The 22,299-nt window shown below is 47.8% G+C and overlaps 1 long non-coding RNA gene across 1 annotated transcript; it reads left to right on the top strand.

Moving 5' to 3' along the window:
- Positions 1–6,173: 6,173 nt before the first annotated feature.
- On the top strand, positions 6,174–14,153 carry LOC116952524 (uncharacterized). Its single transcript, XR_004404460.2, has 2 exons — positions 6,174–6,349; positions 7,830–14,153. It is a non-coding gene; the product is annotated as an uncharacterized LOC116952524 (long non-coding RNA).
- Positions 14,154–22,299: the final 8,146 nt, after the last annotated feature.

The raw sequence follows: 22,299 nt of genomic DNA, 5'->3' as shown, positions 1-22,299 counted from the left end.
GAATCCTTCACATTGTCAGAATTGTGAAATCACCTTGGGGTGCAGCAGTGGCTCATGAGGTTTGCTTTAATTAGATGAACAGCTAAAGTGGTCCGCGAGCCCAGGAGACCAGATAACTCTCTCACATCGTCAATATCACCTGGGGTGGTAGCGTTCTAGCGGATCATAGGTCTTCATGTGGCCAACAACAGTGAATGACGTGATAACACTTTTAAACGAGTGGGGCTATCCAGTAATTCACTCTAATTCGCAATCCTCAAAATACATCTATATCAGTGTTGCTACATTTTGGTGTCAAAAACCACTGCTGTGACCCATGGACTAAAGGCGAGCAGCCATGAGTGGGCGAGTGATCCTGGACACTACCTATCACCAACCCGATCTCACCTGCTGTGTGAAGTATGAACAAACTAACACTCCATGGAGCCCGTCTTCGATTTCGCCCCCCCACTCCCCGCCTCACTTCACCGACTCGCAGTGTGCTCCAACAACCCCAATGACCGACGTGGCACGAGGAGGCCTTCATCTAGCAGTGGGTTGACAAAGGGCCGTAAATTCATGTCCTCACTGTACAGTCTTCCATTTCAGCACAGCGGCAATGGACAAGGGCCGGCGTCGCCTCGTGTTACACTACTGCCCTCTTGTGCTCATTGTGGTTATGGTCTGCTCACAATGGAGGAAGCTCAAGATAAGTAATGTGTTGTTATCCCCCCTCCCGCCCCCTGTTTACCCAGGAAAGCCTCGCTGAGTTTCGCCACTCTTTTTCAGGAGTATCCTGCCAAGTTGTCGCAGTAGGTGGGGGGATAAATAATCCCACTTAAGTAATTTGCGGTTCATTCTTTTCAAATGTCCTACCAATATAATCAATGTGATTTTCAAAACTGAATTTTGAAGATCACATTGATTATATTGGTAAAAGGTCAAAATTGGTTTTCTGTATCGACACAAGCACTGCTTCCCCCCTATGTTCCGTTTAGAATTGATAAAAGCTACCATACTGCCTCTACTGATTACTGTGATATCGTGTATAAATCAGCCCCAAGTACTGTACTGAAGAAGCTTGATTCCATCTATCACTCGGCCTTAAGATTTGCATTGAACTGCCCATATAGGACTCACCACTGTGATCTCTACATTGGGTCAAACTTAACATCTCTTAATGTTCGACGGCTTGTACACCAGATCTTATTTATTCACGATGTACTTACAAAAAAATCCGCAGACTACCTCCTGGATCTCCTCTCTGTTTCAAAGAACAAATTTGACCTCAGGTCTTCGCTCATCTACCAGCTTCACATTCCCTATTGCCGTACAAAAACCGGAGGAAGGGCCTTTGTTACTGATGCCCCCAGGGTCTGGAATGCTATTGCCAATAAACTGCAACTTGAATCACTACCTATGAGATCTTCACTCAAAACTGCTCTAGAGGAGTTGTACACCCCTAGCTGCCACTGCTATTCAGTGGCCTAAAATAAAATAAAATGTTTCGCTCCGGATGACCGCTGCAAAGTATTATCTGTATTTTGATTTAGTGTGCTGATCTTAAAGGTGCATTGAAAAATGTGATACTCCGACTGATGCTCCTGTTGTTTGTGGAGTGACTCATGCAGCCAGCTGTGGCTCTAGGGTTTGGTGTTACATGTTATTTATGTAGTTTATTGCTAAAAATTCGGTCACAGTTCCTATGATCACTGTTACATTGCATTTATGGCTTTATTTTGGTGATTTCTAAAAGTTTTTTGGTTTGGCCATGTTTTTGTTTATTGTAGTACGGAGTTAGACTGATGGCCTTAATCTAAGTTTTGTTGTTGTTGTTTGACTTGCATCCCACTGAGATTTTTGCACACAGCGTTGGTGTACGGTGCTATTTCAGGAATATTTTTGATGTTTTTTTCCTGGATTTTCTGTTTGCACATGCACAAAGTCACTTTAAGATCTTCTTTGGTTCTTTCGGTAAAGTCACGTAGAATGAGAATAAAATAATAAATTGATAAAATAAAATAACACAATAATATTCTCACGACGTTTCGGCCACAACTCAAGCGTCCCTTCACCTGATGAAGGCCGCTTGTATTGTGGCCGAAACGTCGTGAGAATATTATTGTGTTATTTTATTTTATCAATTTATTATTTTATTCTCATTCTACGTGACTTTACCGAAAGAACCAAAGAAGATGAATCATTGCAGTCACGAAAGCTTTAAATCACTTTAAGATGTTTTCTTGTTCATGTTTTAGATTTTTTGTTTGTTGCGGTTGCACCTGATTCAAGAGCCGAATGGCTCACAGGGCTATACCAAATAAATGAAAACTATGAAAATTTAAAACTAAACTCTTGGTTGGGAATGACAGCACCGGATGATTAACTACAACTGTGCGTATGTATGTTTAACTCCTTTAGCACCGTACGCATTCAACCGTACTAATCGGAGGTACGCTCAATGCACCCACAGCATTAAACAGGGCGGCCGCTGGAATCAAACCTCTGCTTGTTGCGGAGGTTTACAGGCCAGCGCAGAGACAAGTGATGTCCCCTGTTCACAGGAGTCATGTTAGACTGGTGGTGGTGGTGACAGCAGCTCATTAGGGGCCCTAAGCATCATTTATTTTTTTATGTTTCCCATTGCTACGAAAGTGATATGATGAACAAGGTGAATAACGTAATAATATCACAGTTGTAATAATGAGGCCAATTAAGACAAATCACAATTCTTTTCGTCGGGGAATGATGAACTTTTCCTTTATTATACGGATCTGAGTTCGAGGTAATATTCGATTTACCCCGATTGTCTTCATGAACCTGGGGCCTCTTCAGTTGCTTAGGGCCCCACGCTTTTACTTGGTTTGCTTACTCCTGGCACCGCCACTGCCTATCGAGATAGGGAAGCATCCACTGGCACACGGCGTTTCCTTTGCAATTCGACTTGAATGGAATCTTTTACAGACCATGATAAATATGCATGTAAAAGAGTAGGTGATTTTAGAGCGAAAGAACAAAGACGAGTTTGTGCAGAATAAAACCGACAATAACGCGTTAGACATCCAGCACAATGGCCGAAAGGATGGGTACAAGGGCCCGCACTGAAGGTTCTCCACAGGCTTGCCGGGCTCACCACTCTGCCTGATCGAGTGAGGAGCTCGGCAATCCGGGAGAGCCTCAGGGTCGAGCCGCTGCTGCTCCTCCAGATCGAGAGGAGCCACTTGAGGTGGTTCGGGCACCTGGCAAGGACGCCGCCCGCAAGGCTCCCCCTGGACCCTCCCGGGCAGCAGCAGCAGCAGCAACGTCCCGACACTGGGCCAAGACCCCGGGGCCGGCCCAGGACCACGCTGCTGCTGCTGCTGCTGGTGCTGCTGGCGGGACGACGTCGCTCGGCTGGCCTGGGAACGCCTGGGGATTACCCTAGGAAGAGCTCGAGTCTGTGTATTGTAGTGTATAGTGTAGTGTATAGTGTATAGTAGTGTTGAGTAGTGTATAGTGTAGTGTATAGTGTAGTAGTGTTGAGTAGTGTATAGTATTGTAGTGTATTGTGTAGTAGTGTATTGTATAGTGTAGTAGTGTATCGTGTAGTGTATAGTGTTGTAGTATATAGTAGTATAGTGTATAGTAGAGTATAGTGTAGTAGTGTATAGTGTAGTAGTGTATAGGGTATAGTAGAGTATAGTGTAGTAGTGTATAGTGTAGTAGTGTATAGTGTAGTAGTGTATAGTAGAGCATAGTGTAGTGTATAGTAGAGTATAGTGTAGTGTATAGTGTATAGTAGAGCATAGTGTAGTGTATAGTGTAGTAGTGTAGAGTAGCGTAGAGCTCGAGTGTGTCGCCAGGGAAAGGGAGGTCTGGACCCAACACGCTGCCGCCGCGACCCTCGCCACGACTAGCGGGTTGAAAAACGAACGCACGAACATCTGCCAAGCTTCACAGGCTGACGTGGCGGGACCACGTGCACGTTGTCTGGACCATGTTCTCTTTTAACACATCTGGAGAGCTTGGAAGAGTAGGCCAAATACCTTCCCAGACTCTACAGGGTCTTTCCAGAGCTCCCTCTAGTGAAGGCCCTTCTGCCAGCAGTGGCGTGAGCAGGCAGGTGCAGGGCTGCGCCTTTGTCTTGCGAGTCATTTGATTGGATCAGCATATGCAGTCTGCTCTCAGAAAACAGAAGCTACCATCCAGCGGTGGATTGAGGATGGTTAAGGGTAGGAAGAGTTTTCAAACGACTTCTGAACAGGCAGGTATGTGGTCTCTGTTCGGATTAAAAAAAATACGACTGATGCCTTTTGGGTCCATAACCAAATGCCATACAATCACGTCTCATGCCAAAATAACGTTGTCTCACTTCTAATTAGCGTAATCATTCAATGGTACAGATTCTGTTCTGTCCACGAGGGTTCTTTTCTCGGGATTGAAGTAACGCCCTAAACATTTTCATTCTTGGAACTAGAATAGAAATGTTGCCTCCCACTTCAACTGATCTCAACTGAGATCTCGTAGGCGGCAGCTGGCCGACCCGTTCAGACCAGAGCGCAGGGAAGAAGCCTCGCCATTGCCAGTAGATTGTCACTGAAAGTTGTTATTTTGTGTTCAATGCAGGGATGCTACCACTGGGAAACGACGGTGAACACCCCCTGTGGTTGCAATCCAGAGGTCGCCGATTTAAATCTCCCATGCGCGGCAGTTTAAACAATCGGCACGTTAAATTTTGATTTAAAGCTTTCGTGACTGCAGTAATTCATATTCTTAGTTATTTCGGTAAAGTCACGTTGAAGGGAAACAACAAAATAATAATATATATAACAATAAAAATTCTCACGACGTTTCGACCATAACACAAACGGTCGTCTTCAGGTGTGTTGGTTTGTGTTATGGTCGAAACGTCGTGAAAATTTTTATTGTTTTATATATATTTTTTATTATTTTGTTGTTTCCCTTCAACGTGACTTTACCGAAAGAACTAAGAATATAATCGGCACGTTTTTATTTATTTTAAATCCTCCGCCTCTGCCCACCCATCAGGTCGCGTGTTGCGTACGACTCCAATCCCTGTCGTGTCCAGCAAGAGTCGGCACATCACCACGTTGTGGAGCCTCCCCTGGTGGAAGCCCCAGGAAGTGACTCAGCAGCCTGCGGCGCGGAATGTTCTCGATGTCCGTGAAGTTCTCGGGGTGGGGGGGGTGGCTTCGCGCCGTCGAGGCTTGGATGGGCGACCACCGTGCACCACGTGGTGGGCATCAGAGGGCACGTGCAGCAACCTCCATTGTTGTCCCGGACTTCTATGCTCATCCAGCAGTGGATTGAGAAAAGGGCTGTGCATGTGTACGTGCGCTTTTATGGCAGTGAACTAAAGTATGTTGCGGTAAGTATTGTGAATGCTGACTGGTCTCGTCAAGAGTACAGTTACATTTCAGGTTGCCCCATACATCACTGCCATCGGCACATGGGAGATTCATCATCATCCATGTTCTATTCACTGTTGGATGAAGGTGTGTGTGATTGACCAGATTTGGATACCGTGAGCAAGGTGTGGGGTGAGGGTTATAAGGTAAAAGACGTCAAAGACATCCTCTTAAAAGCGACGGTGGGCAAGCGAAGGGTCGACTGGTTTAACCGCCATGGCACCGTGGAAATTACATAACCTCGCCTCAGGACCAAACGCGAAACCTTCCAGAGCGCGTTCCTCCGTGTGTTTCTTGTCCGACACGATAATTAATAATCATTGTATAATCACTGCCACGAGCAATTTAGCGGCACGTCAATAGAATGAGCGCGCCACTGCGACTCGACGCACGCGGCACTCGCGCGGGACGGGGAGGGCTGGAAACTCATCATCATCATCATCTTCTTCATCTGCCGCGCAATCCGCGCGCCAATTGACTCATTGGCGCGCGTGATTCATTCGCAATCTCCCCTCCTCCTCCTCGTGTTGCTCATGAATGGGACTCAGGTGGCGAAGGGGTGGGCGGGGTTGAGGGTGGGCGGGGTCGGCGGGAGGGGTGGAGGGAGGGGGACGTGCTCTAAGCGCGAGACGAAGTGGGGGGGGAGGGGCGCGAGGCAGTGGGCGGGGCTGTAAGACGAGGGGGGGTGGGTGAGTAAGTGGGGGAGGGGGTGGAGTGAGGGGGTGGGGGTACCCAGTTGTTAATGGGGAGGGGCGCGGTAGGGGGTTGCGAGGGGCGGGGCTCGCGGGTACTAAGTCACGTGGTGCGTAGTTCGCGCCATTTTTCTCAAACAGCGGCGTGAGCGCGCGCGCGGCGGATGACCCCGTCCAGCGTCAACAACAATTTAGTTTGTTTTAATATTCGATGTAAACTTATAATTAGTCACAAATGTTCAACAAAGAAGTCTACAGTTATAAGCGCAGGTAAGCCTTTTTTATAAACACGACCGTGTGACGGAAGTTTACGCGAAACAATTTAGAAACATTTAAGTTTGTGAGGGGGGGGGGTGGTGTCTGTAAAAGTTGTGGACGCTGCTGTCGGAACAATGCCGCCGCTAACTTAAGTTAACTTTTCCCGACCAAAATATCCACTCGCATCGTTATAAAATCGTGCCCGTTCCGCCACTAGGCGCGCGCAGGCGTTGTGAAGTCGCTAATTTTAAAAAGTGATGCTTTTTTTTGGGGGGGTGGTGGATTTTTTTTTTAAAATAAAGTTTAAATCGCGGCCCGCCTGCCCGCCCGCGGCGTGGTGAGTGCGGGCTAGTCGAGCCCACCAGGCCGCGATTGCGCGACAAACAAAAAAAACGGCGCGCGAGCCGCCCCTTCTCGCCACCCATTTTTTTTTGTTCAATAATTTCTCTTTTTTTCGTTAATCTTCGCGACCAGAAGTAAACGCTGCAACTTCGCCTCGCCGTTTTTTTGTTACAGCAACTGCTGCGGTGTTTTTTTTTTGCGAGGCGTGTGTGTGTGTAGCTCTGCTGCCTGTGTTGGTGGGTGACCGCGGGCCGAGCACATGTTCGCCTGTAGCGGGGCATGGGGGGGGGTGGTGGTGTGATTTTTGGCTCCGCGGGTGTCGCGCATAACAAAAGCGGCTCGTCCCAAACGGCGACAAACTCGCACCGAGCAACTCTATTGTCTAAGATTTTCACACCTGAGTGGTGGCGCGCGGTGCTAAATGTCGCTAAAGCGGCGCGAAAAGTTTTTTTTTTGTGTGTGGAGGCAACGGCGGGGCCCGCACCCCGCCCTGGAACAATGGCCGCCGCCAGCAACATGTGGACGAGCACATGGCGAGCGGGGTCAAATGATAACTCTCACTCGAGCGAGTTGTTCTTCTGTTGCCACGTTTCTGGTCGTGTTCGTGCGGCGCCGCTTTCCCCTACATTACGGCTATTTTGTTGTATTTTTTTTTACTTTCGTTAATTTTGTAATGCGCTGGTTTCGGTTGTTGCCTAATACGCCGCCTAACAAACACGTGTTCGCAGGCGAAGCTGGCAGTGAGTGGTGCTCTCTTGCATTGTACGCTTAGCAATTATTTAAATACTTGTTTGTAATAAATTGCTTACAATTTACCAATTAACTTTACAGAAATTTTAGTTTTTATATATTGATATCGCGTACACGTGCTACAATCGGCGCTTCCAATTAGAATTGGAGAAATAACGCCGCTTTGTACAATATACGCGGTGTTACTCCAATAAACATTTGTAGCCTCGTACACCGCGGTGTTACAGGATTTGTACATTATGCGGAGTGTACATCTGCTGTGTACATTATACGCTAGGCAGCTGGATGCGACTCGCAACATTTTAATAATTGTTATTTAAGTTATCAAGTGTTATCGGCTGCGCAGCTGTTTAAAACATAGTGTGGCTGATTTATTTTGTACGTCTTTTGTTGTTTTCAGGGTGGCGGGAAAGTCTTTGGATGCCACGTGCAGTGTGCGGCACGTGGCCTTAAATCGGCCTTCAGCAAAAAGACGGTGGTGGCGGGTTTAACGACACACATTGACGCGGTCAACCCCAAAAACTATGAATGCTATTGGTCGCGAAAGCGTACTGTTTAAAAATATGGTGTTTTGAGTGTGGTGAGATTGGCGATTTTGTTGTGGGAGGGGGGGGCCTAACGGAAATCGTTGCAAAATAAAATATTGAGAAGAGACGCAACAGTGCAATCCTCTTAAATGTGTTTCTTTGAGAATGCCCTGGCCTTGCCAAAGTGCTGACATTGCAGGTAGTGACGACTTATCTTTCTACTGCAGTGCAAGCACTTGTAGCTGGGCCGTCTGGGTCATCCACCGCACAAAAGAATGTTGCACGTTGTGGTTGTCACGACGCTTTAGAGTTTTGGCAAAATCCCCCCCCCCAGGTCGGGCATTCGGAATTGTTGTGTTGGTAATTAGCGCGTTTTTTTATAAGTTTACTGATTTTCTTGCCTGCGCGTGTTCGCGTTGCCAGCCTTGTCCAGATTTGAGCTTCCTGCGCGCGCATGTGCTGTGCTTGCTTGTGTAAAGGTGCATTTAGTGCAGATAGTGGCATAGCTGGCATTCTACTGCTCTATGTGCTCCTTCTTTCACAAGAAGTCACTTTGCTGCTGCTGCCGCTTCCTCATTCCTGCTTCCATCCCTGGACACACCCCGCCCGTGCGCCATATGCCCCCCCCCCGGGGCGTGCTACCCAGCTTGGGATTTTCATCGGCCGTACCGTCGACTTAATTGACGCCAAATGTAGTGTTGTCGACTGCTGGCAAGACTGCGACTCTTGGGTCGACATTGCTCACCTGTACTGCAAGTGAAATTACCGCTTGCTCTGCCTGATCAATCTGTCCCCCCCACCCCCTCTGCACCATTTGTTCCATTAAATCCAAGCTGAGATATTGCGCTGCTGATAATTCGCACCTGGTGGTGGGGGGGGGATAAATGTGTGCTGTGGTGCTGTGCTTTTGTCAGGTTGGGGGGTGGGGCAGGAGTGCACTTCGACCTGCGGCTTGCTCGCTCTACGGTGGCGCTTGTGCAATCGTGTGGCGCTGGATTCAGGTGGTGATTTTTTTTTAAACACGCGGTCTTGAAATGGCATAGCGGTGAGATTTCAAAGTGAAGAAAACAAGGACTCAAGCCTGCTGTGGGCGTGCATTGTTAAAGTGCAGATAGTGGTAGTTGGTCCTAAAAATGACAGCTACTCTATTTACACTTTAAACACTGTGCGGTCCCAATCCCCTCTGTCGCCTTCTGCTGGATGGTTCATTGTTTAACAGGAAATGGTTCCCTGTAAAAGTTGATGGGCTTCTGGTTTGACGACACGCTTCGTTTTTAGAGCCCAGTTGTGTAATGAGCAGGTGGTGGGACTGATTTGTCTTCATCTTGGGCGAGTGGTTAAATATTAAACGGCATGCGCACGTCCGTGAAATTCTAATTTATTTTGGGTTTTGTAGCACGATGTGGCATATTTTGCAGAGTTGTGTGCTTTAAAATTGCTTGCCCCCCCCCCAACACTGCTCTTGAAAATATTTCACGTTAAGCAAATGTACTTGCAACTAAGTGCAAGGATTCTTGAGTCCCAACAAATGTAACTGCTCAGCCACTTGAGGCTGGCATGGGTGCAAGTTCAGGTGCTAACCTGTTTAAAGGAATACCTCGGATGATTATCAACGTTCAGAATTTATGTAATGTAGCTGGGATGATTGTTCTTACCCTGAATTGGTACATGGAGACAATTTTTGCAAGTTTTTTTTTACTTTCTATGCATTTAGAGATTGCACTTTTAAAAGAAGTGAAGAGAACAGGATTCCTTTGCATCGTCTCTGCGCTGGTGAGAAGGTGCCTCTGTCAGTTTTGCAGATTTGCACTGCGGTGGTGCCTCGTTCCCAAGCTGTGCAAATCCCCTGCAAAACTGATGGCGACACTGCATGTGCTCCCTACCTCGTGCCCCCATCCCCTCGCTAATGCTGCTGCATTGTCAACTTCACTTGCATCTTTTTTTTGCCTTTTGGATACATTGTAAAATTCATACAAGTTATTTTTAGACTTTTTTTCTCGCCCCACAATTGCTGTTGTATTAAATCGGATGTAATTACGAAAAATTGTAAAAAATGGTTTTTAAAGTAATCGGCTGCCATGAGTTTGTTTTATTAGGTGGCGCATGGTTGGGGAGAGCACCCGTCCGTGGCTGCTTGTGTTTTTGGGGTGTCTTGCGCATGTGCTGAATTACATTTGGCTGAGACTTGCAACTTGCCCCTGCCCCCTCTTTCACGCGAGCCGGATACACGTCTTTCCAAGGCTTTGGCAGAAGTGCTGAAATGAAAACACGGGGGGCAAGGATTGAACTAAGTAATTTTGTTTGAACGGACCCTGGTGATCCTCAAGTTACCTTCTGCTGTTGTAATATTCCCAAGGATTGTAGCCTTTCTCCTACAGAGTTGACCCGTCATGAACCCCTCTCCCTTCCAATGAAGGCATCTAAATTCAGCTTCTCCCATTTTCTCACACGCATGCTGTCCCTTAGTCTCATTACAGCAATCTCGAATTGCATGCTTGGTGCAAGGTTTGTACTGTTGTCCTTTTGGAATCGAGGTTTAAAGTAAAATCCTGTAAGTGCTGAATGTCCTATTATCCATGCAGAATTGATAAGATACGTACACTTGGATGTGGTTCTCACCATTGACTTGCAGAATTTGCGTTGGCTGCGGGTGGACAATTGCGCATTATTTTGCTGTCGAGCATTTAATATTCATTGCATGTTTGCGTTTTTGTTAAATTATGGTGCCTTTCATTATTGTAACTGATGTGCGTCATATTTTGTTAATGCTGCCAATGTCTTGCCTTTACAGCATTTCACGTGTCCGTTTATACCTGCAAGTTGTGCTGCGTGTTAACCAGCCTTGCAGTAAATTGTATACATGGGAAGCAACATTGTGCTCTTTACCGATGCCTCTGCTGCTTTCTGTGCTATATAGTTCAACACTGGCCATTTCTGCAAAACGATGCTTGGTGTGTAACCTTGACTAGAAATGTAAATGCAAGTCTCCTCGTTCACCCAACTGTTTTGCCTCAACCTAATCCCTTGCTGTTAAATATGGGGACAATAATGCTTTTATCTAGCACTTTTCCCACGCTCAATGCACTGAATGGTAAAACTAACCTTTATACATACTAGAGAGAATATTACATGAAAAACAATGACCTGTAATAAAGCTAAAGAGCATTGCAGGGACAGAGAATATACAGAGGAAGAGGGACTTTAAGCCAGTTATGACCTTTTGAACAGTCTTTAGTTGATTTGAAGGTAAATATCGACTCAATCCGATGTTGCATAGCCTCGGGGCAACTGACATGAGTTTAGCACGCAACCTCCCAGCTTGCTAATTATCTTGTAGGTCCACATTGATTACACGTTTGGCGGGATTATTTAGTGGCAGGACTTTGCTTGTGGTGTTATGTCTGCCCACAGGGTGCCAAAGTGCTTATAGTGCAGGTAGTTGATCTTAGTCTACTGCATTTTGAGCACTTGTAGCACCAGGTGTGGAAAAACCATCCTGTAGGTCCGTATTGTAAAAGTTTATGGATACCTCCTCACCTTGCAACTGAACTACAGGCCTTTCTAATCGTGTTGCTTATGTTTGAATTTTAAAACGTTTGCACCCTTCATGCTCTCCCTGCCAGTTTTGCATGTTTGCTGTCGGCTTGTCAAAATGTGCTGTGCAAATCCATGCAAAACTGACGGTGAGTGCACCTCCGCTGACTGCCCACATCAACCCAGCATGTCTTCACGGTCTGCAACAGATTCGGTGTTGCCCTGTCGCGCATTTTGGGAGGTTGCCTTGTGATTTATTTATTGTTGCATCTTTATACAACGCGTTCCCTGTCCCGCTGAGGTCAGGATGGGCAGCAATGCGTGACTAGATCCTGTATTGCACTCGTCCCGGCCTTAGCGAGATTTATCGGGTATCCGATCATTTTCAGGGGAATGAGGTGCAGCCTTGAAGTGGCATTTTTGTTTTACCACCTTGTCAGTGTTCATGCCTTTTAAAAGTAACTACTCACAGCTTTTAAAATGCTTTATGCAAATTGGGTGGGTAAAGTTATTTCCTTCGTGCCATGTGTATTTGAAAAGTTATAAAATGTTAAACGGTTTGAAATATTCTGCCTTTTTAAACTGAACTGTAATGTGAACGCCTGTGGCCAGATTAAAACTTAGACTTTGAATACCACTGAAATGTAAATTAAGTTTGTTTGTGCCCCAAATTGGTTTTGGTTTTAAGTGTATTGACATGCTGCTATCACTTTGGTATGTCAAATATTGGTATTAATTGGATTGTACAACTAATTGTAAGTAAAATCTGTGGGTGGCCACAACTCTCCCAAGGTTTGCCAAGCAGTTAATTGCGGCTTGACATGTTTGCGTCATCCCTTAATTGAGACAAGGGAATATCGAGTTGCAACAGTGTCTGAATTTTAATATACCTCTGGCTCGGCCAACGGTTTTGAGGTCGAAGGGATTACATAAATCTATACCAAAAAGGGCATTTCAATCGACGTTAAATTCAGGAATAGTTTGCAATATTAGTAACTGTTATATTGAATGAATCGTGACCCTTATGCAGACATTGGTTGCTGTGCATTACCATTTTCTAACTTCAAATGCTATTAATAAATTGACAATGTTAATGGTTACGTTTACTGCAATTTGAGGTGCATATTTGCGAACCAATAGTCCTGATTTTGTTCAAAGTTGGTTTATTTTGGATGAAAAGTGTTTTTTACGGGTTTGTTTGATTCATTCCGTAATCCATTAAGTTAATTTTCAATGTGGGTGCCAACATGGTAAGGAATGGCATTTTTTGAAACAAATGTTTTTCATGTTTGATTTGACATTCTGGCAATGTTGTCTTGGTTTGCATCACCACTGCTTGGGCCTGCCAAGCTTGTAAACATTTGGCAAGGGCCCAAAAGACTCAATTTAGCCAGTGGCGTCAATGGCACACAAATATTACGCATTTCATCACTGCTTAATGTGTGCAAAGGCTCCCAATATTAACCTGACAAGTTGGATCTATAATTGCTCTGGATTTTAGAAACCATTTGCCGTATTGAAGGCACTCGGTTTTGCAGTAGTTTCAATTACCAACCTCGGCAGAAGATTATTTTGTGGGGGTGTTGGCGACATCCACGGTCCCTTCAGTTGCCTTCCGAAAGTGTAGGCGCCAGGGCTGCGCCTTGTGACCTGACATTTTGTAACGCTCAAACTATTTTGTAAAGTGGCGTTTTATCACGTTAATTCCTACTCGCAAGTGTTAGAGCTATCGTTGGCGAGAGGTTTTCTGGAATTATCCAGCATGCAGATCTCAAACTAACCTTTTTGAACATTATTCTAGTCGGACTTGCAAAAATAACTTTCTAAAAGGTGGTGTCATGTGAAAAGCAGCAGTGCGTTTGTGGTTTGAACGAACCACGTAGACAACGTATGCCGCTTTTCGTGGGGGAGGAGGGTGGGGGGAGTGACATCTTTGTAACCTGCATAGTGCAGGCTGAAACCTGTCGCTGGCCGTTAGCCCAAACAAAACAACCCAACTCGTTCTCGCTGGTTCGAGTTATGCAGCGCGATGTCTGCCGATAGCGGCATTCAACACTGTCCTGGGGCCACAGGTGAGCAACTCCGGTTGGAATTGGGTGGTGGGGGGGGGACCGGAAAGGGAAGGGGGCTGCCCTTTGTCCCCGTGGGCGCTGGGTGGAGGGGGGGAGATGCGGGGTCTCGTCTGGACGGCGCGAGCAGGCGGAGACTGGAGCAAGTGCTCTACACTCGTGGTGGCATTGCACTAGTCTCAGTCTGCCCGAGTCGCCGCCCGAAACTTTCACCACCCCAAGCCCGCTGTGTTGTCACCGTTGTGGTGTGGCGGTCTCCGTCTAAGCAAAAGGAGGCGAACGAACTGCCGTTGGTGTGAGGCGCTGTGAATCTGAAATGTAAACAATCTCTTGGTCACAACTTGGAAGTATAATGGGTCGCAATGCTCGAAGTTGAAGCCGACAGTCTCGTATTTAACCTCCGTTTCGTCATGTACCCCGACGGTACCACCGTCTAGACTCGGGGCATCACTAGCCCGTCTGCTTTGTGTCAACTCGAAACTGCTATGCGGTGCTGTCGACCTCAGGTATTTCGTATTTCTATGGATGTCTTGTCTCCCCGCACCCCTCCCCATTCGTACGTTTCTGAATAAAAAAATATACTTTAAGCACTGAGTATTTGTAAGATTATTCGATACGCTCGCAGTGTTCACCCCCCCCCCCTTCCTACGCCTTGTTTTATGGTGATAACTTGCAGTATTTTTTCAAACCTGCATAAACAGACATGTTTACAGTACATACAACATTTTAAGATCGGAAACATGCGCGCTGGATAAGGCTCGCTCATGAGTTTTGGCAGAAGAGCTACTTGACCCAAATACGGTGTTTTTCTGAACACTAGTTTGGGTCGCGCAAATAAAAAAAAGTCCTTGTCTACCCCGTGTTTTACTCTACTACACCGTACACTACGGGCTTGTGAGCACTCCATATTCTATTCCGGCAGGCGTCGCGAGCTGTGCTGCGTGGCCGCCAGGGAGCGGTCAAGTCCCAACACTGGGCACGTTTACTGCTCCAGGAGCGTGGCCCATGCCCACGGCTTGGTTAGTCGCGCCTGCTCGATTCGGGCTTCCCGCACGTTGCTGTTCTGTGACCGTAACTTCACCGTGGGGGTTTGAAAGGCGGTGTTGACTAACCCGCTCCCCATGGGCTTTGCTGTAACGCCGATTGCCCGGTCTATTTCGCGCGTGGTGATCGTTAATTCAAGCTCCCCCCCCCCAACCTCCTTGGCATACGAAATACGAGCACATTCCAGATGCTTTCTAAGTGCATGCCGAAACGTGATGCGCAAGTGGTGTGGGAGGTTGGTGTTCTGGTGGCTGCAGTACTTGAGGGTGTAGCGGTTGGCGTGCCGGGACACCCAGCGACCCAAGTTCGATTCCCACTGACGACAAACACCTGTGACGATTATCTGGTCGTGGGCCTCCCCTAGGTCTACTCTGCGTCAGTACCCTGTGTGGTGCGTGTAAGCATCGCCAAGAGGGAGATGAAGACTGTCGGGCGTGGTGCTGGCCACCCCCTCGTGTGCTGTTCTGGCGTTCATGGGTGCTTGGTTATACGGAGTGGTCTCTGGTGCAAATCCAGTTCAAATGCACTCCTTGCCGGCAGCTTATACTGACATCACCCAGGAATGTCCTTGACGATCGTGACGTCACACGTCGACCAGCCTTCCTCAATGTTCTTGAGCAGGTGACGTCCTCTAAATGGACACCCCCAGCCCTCAATCACTAACCCATCACTAATAATGAGAAAGTGACGTCACTCCACATCGAACAGCCCCCCAATAATGAACAGGTGACGTCCTCCAAACGGACCCCCCCATCAATAATTAGTGGCTGACGGCACTCCATGGGGGGAGGTGGCGAGGTGCCCCCCCCCCCCCCTCGGCGTCAACTTACAACCCTCACCCCTAACTACAAAGGCATAACCCTCACGTCACACGATCTCCATAACGCTGTTGAGACGTAGAAGTAAAAATGACGTCGTGATGAACAAGGGAACATTTAAATTAAATAAGTCTGTCACGGCACCCTTACAAATTGCACACGGATGGATGCAATGAATATCACGTCGCGGTCTGCTTTTCGCTTACAAGTTTCAGATTTACTGCAATCCACTCGTCCTTGGACGGACAAACTTCATTGCAACGTCATTTTGTCTGGAGGCGAACGACACGGCAATCTATTCCCCTCGACGCGCTCTACACGATGCGTTAATCAAAGTTTAAAAGTTCGGGTTATGACTGGCAATTTTGGCAAGGACGGGTGCTTGTTTTCTGGTGGGTCGCGGCGTTGATGTGTGCGGTGGGATGTGGTGCCACGGCAGCGAAGCCGCTCGCTCCGTCGGAGCCGTGCCAGCAACGCCACCACGGGAGAGTGTGATGATGCTGCAGCAGCAGCATCATCACACTCTCCCGTGCCTGTCACTGTGATGCTGCAGCAGCGAGGCCGTCCGGCCGACTCCGTGGCCGCGACGCCGCCATCTCCGAGCGACGGGGCCGATGCTGCTTTCCCCTCGCCATCCCCCACATAGAGCCCCCACATAAACACACCCCCCCACATAGAGCCCCCACATGAACACACACACCCACATAGAGCCCCCCCATGAACACCCCCACATAGAGCCCCCACATGAACACACAGAGCCCCCACATGAACACCCCCACATAGAGCCCCCACATGAACACACACCCCCACAGCGCCCCCACATGAACACACACCCACATAGAGCCCCCACATGAACACACACCCCCACATAAAGCCCCCACATGAACACACACACCCACATAGAGCCCCCCCATGAACACCCCCACATAGAGCCCCCACATGAACACACACAGAGCCCCCACATGAACACCCCCACATAGAGCCCCCACATGAACACACACCCCCCCACAGAGCCCCACATGAACACACCCCCACAGAGCCCCCACATGAACACACGCACACATGCCCCACATGAACACACACATAGAGCCCCCACATGAACACACACACACACCCTCAGAGCCCCCACATGAACACACACACACCCCCAAATAGAGCCCCCACATGAACACACACACCCCCACATAGATCCCCCACATGAACACACACCCCCACAGAGCCCCCACATGAACACCCCCCCCCCCCCCCCACAGAGCCCCCACATGAACACACACACCCACACATAGAGCCCCCACATGAACACACACCCCCACAGAGCCCCCACATGAACACACACCCCCACATGAACACACACGCACACACACACAGAGCCCCCACATGAACACACACACCCCCACATAGAGCCCCGAGGGGAGGTCACCTGACCGACAGGTTTTCACCCAGAAGCCCTCTCATGAGACCAAGCTTCACGGTTTCCTGCGACCAGGGAACTGGGCGACCTCCCCCGAGGCTAACTCGCACCGCGGCGCCGTGACTTGGGTTGTAATCACGTGGTCACGACGGGGCTGCTGAGCCACCGCGGGTAGAAAACACCCACAACACACACAACACACACAACACCCACAACACACACAACACCCACAACACACACAACACCCACAACACACACAACACCCACAACACACACAACACCCACAACACACACAACACCCACAACACACACAACACCCACAACACACACAACACCCCCAACACACACAACACCCACAACACACACAACACCCACAACACACACAACACCCACAACACACAACACCCACAACACACACACAACACACACGGGTCAGCAGGCAGGTAGGGGGGGGGGGGGGCTCTCCGATTGGTAGGACAGATGCGCTTGTTTAGAGGGTGAAAAGCGGACGTCTGAGAGAGCACCGGTCCGGGGGGAGTGGTGGGAAATCCGAGCCACCTGATTGGACAGGAGGCCAGCGGATCAGCACCGATTTATCTTTGATGTAGAGGACAATAAAGAGAGAAGGTAGGGATAGGGTTAGTTCGTATTGTACTCAAGCCAGGCTCGGGGCCGTCGACTTCCCAGCCACTCGAACGTCCGTGTGACGAGTCGAAGTGCAGCGAGGATCCGACCCAGCAGCTCCGTACGAGTCGAACCGTGAGTCCCCGAGAGTGAGATATTGAGGCCATTGTGAGATTGTCTTAGGAGAGTGATTTGAAAGAGGCGATACAGATCGGGTCTTAGACCATCGGGAGATAGGTTAGACCTGCCCTGCTGACTCAAACTGACTCGGGTAATTTAGCCTCGGACTCGCTGAGAATAAACTGTTGGTGATCAATAAACCTTGTCGTGTGGTTTCTGCAAGGGTGGAACGGAAGCATGGTGGTGTGCGTCGTTGTACCCTGTGTTTGTGCGTGAGGGTGTATTTACCCACGTGTTTGCGCTCGCCCATGCGTGTAGCTCGTGGTTAGCGTGTGCGTGTGGTGAGCGGCGGCGGACTCGTACAGGGGCACGTGAGATTACTCACACGCCCTTTCGTTTAACGTGTGCGTGAGGCTAACGGGCGACGTACACGCGAGATTATTCGTGCGGCCTTTTGTTTAGCGTGTGCGTTGGGTGAACGGGCGGCGTACCCGTGAGATTGTTCATACAGACCTTTAAATAAATCTCCGAGACAGCTCCCCCCAATCGGCTGCGCGTGTGCGAGTGGCGTCCATGCCCTCTGACCCCCGACCCCGCGTCCCGCGCGCGATTGGTGCGTGGCACAGGAGAGGAGCGACGTCGGAATTCGAGTGAGTGGGTGTGAGTGTGCAGAGATCGTGTGAATTGATCCCAGGTGGCTAAGCGCCAGCCACGAATCATGCCCCGAAGGGCCGCAGCGAAGAGGGGGGGGGGGTGAGCAGTAACCCTCCCCAGGACACGGAAGAGGGGAGCAGTGGATCCCACGTGAGCGAGGAGCCGGGGGTCAGCCTCCCCGACAGGGACGGAGTCGCCAAAAATATATTAAGATTTTGACTTCCGTTTATTCGGGACCCCGGGGTCCTGCCATAAGGTTCACTATAATAATGCCCAGTTTACATTTTTGATCTGGAAGTCTAGTTGAGTAAAAACACTTCCTGCCAAATGTGTAGTTTCGCGACTTAAAATTCTTAAAATATGAAACTGATACTTGCGTTACTGATTGTACTTTTAACAATGACAAGTCATATTTTTCAAAAAATGCGCGTGACTTGTATGTAAGTGCATTGGTTTACAGTCAAACTGATGCTCAACGTCTGGAACTCGCCCCGAGGACCAAGCTGCAGTGAGAATTTCAGTTTCTGTCAAATCTTAAGAGTGAAATAAGTAATATTAAAAAAAAAACTTTTTTTAGTAACACGCTTTCATGAAATGTACCGTACTAGTAATGGAAGAACTGCACGACTCCAGGAAGTGGGCCCTAAGCTTTCTATAACGTAAGGGGGCCTTGGTCATTTACAGCCAACGTGAGTTGAGCGTGGACGATTAGACGGACGCCGAAACATAACGTAAAAAATAAAGCTTTAAAATATATAATTTTTATTTTTAATTATAGAATATAGTATTGTCATCAGTGTGACATAAGTATACCAAGTTTGCAGTCGATACCACATTGGGAAGTGAGTTAAAATTGAGTTACAAGATTTGAGGATACAACAACAGACAGACAGTGAGTTAAATAAAAGCGTGTACAAAAGGTCGGCAGTCTCTCCGAGTTCATTGAAACTAAACTTACACTATACAACGGTGAATTATTGCTGTAAACTTACACTATACAACGGTGAATTATTGCTGTAAATGTACACTATACAACGGTGAATTATTGCTGTAAACTTACACTATACAACGGTGAATTACTGCTGTAAACTTACACTATACAACGGTGAATTATTGCTGTAAGCCAATTATGTGTTCCGCGTGTGACGTCACTCCATGAAGCCCACCCCCCTCATTAATATTTATGAGTGGGATTTTTACACGAACGCAGAGGAAGGTCGAGCTGAATTAAATCACTTATTACGCAAAGTCGCTTCAAATATGACGACGTTTCTTTACAGAAAGTGACGATAAAAAATTAATCTACGCAGCACAGTGCTACATCCGTGCGTGACGTCACTTGTAAAAGAGCCCCCCCCCCCTTCATTAATATTAATGCACGCGTGGAGATTTACACGAACGCACAAGGGCGCGCACTCCACATGCCGCACCCCTCCCCTCATTAATAATCATGAGCGGGTGACGTCACTCCACATGCCGCACCCCTCCCCTCATTAATAATCATGAGCGGGTGACGTCATTCCGCATGCCGCACCCCTCCATAATAACCATTAACGAGTGACGTCACTCCACATGGGGCAACTCCCCCCCCCCCCTAATGAATAATCATGAGCTGAACAATTTTTCTATTGAATATTTCAGATTTGCTGCGTTCTACAGTGAGGGACAAAAGTATTTGATCCCCTGCTGATTTTGTACGTTTGCCCACTGACAAAGAAATGATCAGTCTATAATTTTAATGGTAGGTTTATTTGAACAGTGAGAGACAGAATAACAACAACAAAATCCAGAAAAACGCATGTCAAAAATGTTATAAATTGATTTGCATTTTAATGAGGGAAATAAGTATTTGACCCCCTCTCAATCAGAAAGATTTCTGGCTCCCAGGTGTATTTTATACAGGTAACGAGCTGAGATTAGGAGCACACTCTTAAAGCGAGTGCGAAAATCTTAAAGGGAGTGCTCCTAATCTCAGCTTGTTACCTGTATAAAAGACACCTGTCCACAGAAGCAATCAATCAGATTCCAAACTCTCCACCATGGCCAAGACCAAAGAGCTATCTAAGGATGTCGGACAAGATTGTAGAGCTACACAAGGCTGGAATGGGCTACAAGACAATTGCCAAGCAGCTTGATGAGCAGGTGACAACAGTTGGTGCCATTATTCGCAAATGGAAGAAACACAAAATAACTGTCAATCTCCCTCGGCCTGGGGCTCCATGCAGATCTCACCTCGTGGAGTTGCAATGATCATGAGAACGGTGAGGAATCAGTCCAGAACTACACGGGAGGATCTTGTCAATGATCTCAAGGCAGCTGGGACCATAGTCACCAAGAAAACAATTGGTAACACACTATGCCGTGAAGGACTGAAATCCTGCAGCGCCCGCAAGGTCCCCCTACTCAAGAAAGCACATATACATGCCCGTTTGAAGTTTGCCAATGAACATCTGGATGATTCAGAGGACAACTGGGTGAAAGTGTTGTGGTCAGATGAGACCAAAATGGAGCTCTTTGGCATCAACTCAACTCGCCGTGTTTGGAGGAGAAATGCTGCCTATGACCCCAAGAACACCATCCTCACCGTCAAACATGGAGGTGGAAACATTATGCTTTGAAGGTGTTTTTCTGCTAAGGGGACAGGACAACTTCACCGCATCAAAGGGACGATGGACGGGGCCATGTACCGTCAAATCTTGGGTGAGAACCTCCTTCCCTCAGCCAGGGCATTGAAAATGGGTCGTGGATGGGTATTGCAGCGCGACAATGACCCAAAACACACAGCCAAGGCAACAAAGGAGTGGCTCAAGAAGAAGCACATTAAGGTCCTGGAGTGGCCAAGCCAGTGTCCAGACCTTAAATCCCATAGAAAATCTGTGGAGGGAGCTGAAGGTTCGAGTTGCCAAACGTCAGCCTCGAAACCTTAATGACTTGGAGAAGATCTGCAAAGAGGAGTGGGACAAAATCCCTCCAGAGATGTGTGCAAACCTGGTGGCTAACTACAAGAAACGTCTGATCTCTGTGATTGCCAACAAGGGTTTTGCCACCAAGTACTAAGTCATGTTTTGCAGAGGGGTCAAATACTTATTTCCCTCATTAAAATGCAAACCAATTTATAACATTTTTTACATGCGTTTTTCTGGATTTTGTTGTTGTTCTGTCTCTCACTGTTCAAATAAACCTACCATTAAAATTATAGACTGATAATTTCTTTGTCAGTGGGCATACGTACAAAATCAGCAGGGGATCAAATACTTTTTTTCCCTCACTGTACACCCGTCCTTGGACGGGCAAACAAGCTCGTACAATCATGTTCTGCGAAATCTCACGCTTTACCACGTGCCCAATTATTGAAAAAAAATCCAGAGTCCTAATGTTTTCATTTTTCTTTTGTCTCCCAAATTGATGTTGGTTGTCTCGACACACGCGTTTACATTTTTTTTTTATAAATGCTGCTGACAAATCGCTATTCATGCCGCCCAGACTGCGTGACGCTGTGCAGACGGCCCCTCTCACGATGCCAGCTACGAAGATGGCTGGCAGATGTGTTCCCAGTCCAAGCAGGGCTGTAAACACGAAAGCGAGTGCGAAAATCAACAAATTGACGCTTCGGCAAAATATTATAAAAATAGCGTTCGGATGAAGAATTTAAATATAGGCGTTGATGTTTTTGTTATTAAAATATCGCGGCTGTGCTTAACACTCTGAGATTCACAGCCAACATTGCAGTTGGCCTCGGGGCTGTTTGCTCGTCGTCATCCGTCATGATCAATCCACTGCTGAATGTCAAAGACTCGCCAATCCGTTACCACCACCGGTGTGAGTCTTCCACGGCCCACGTGCTGCACGCGACCTCGTGTCGTCGCTCCAGGTGCCCCCCGTCCTAATACAAGTCGCAGTGTCAGTCGCCTTCCGTGCAGAGCGCAAATAATTATCTTAGCTGTGTGTGCCCATTCTCTTTGATAGACGAAACCGTGCTCGGGGATATTTTTTTGCACAATTGACAAAAGGGAAGAAAAAGGCCCTCCCTGGGAGCTCTGGTGGCCAATGCTGCTGCTGTGCACGCGCG

Source organism: Petromyzon marinus, chromosome 47 (assembly GCF_048934315.1).
Source record: "Petromyzon marinus isolate PM22_M1 ecotype Great Lakes invasive population chromosome 47, UKy_Petmar_22M1.pri1.0, whole genome shotgun sequence".
Lineage (NCBI taxonomy): Eukaryota > Metazoa > Chordata > Hyperoartia > Petromyzontiformes > Petromyzontidae > Petromyzon > Petromyzon marinus.
This window is presented reverse-complemented; position numbering and strand designations above follow the sequence as displayed.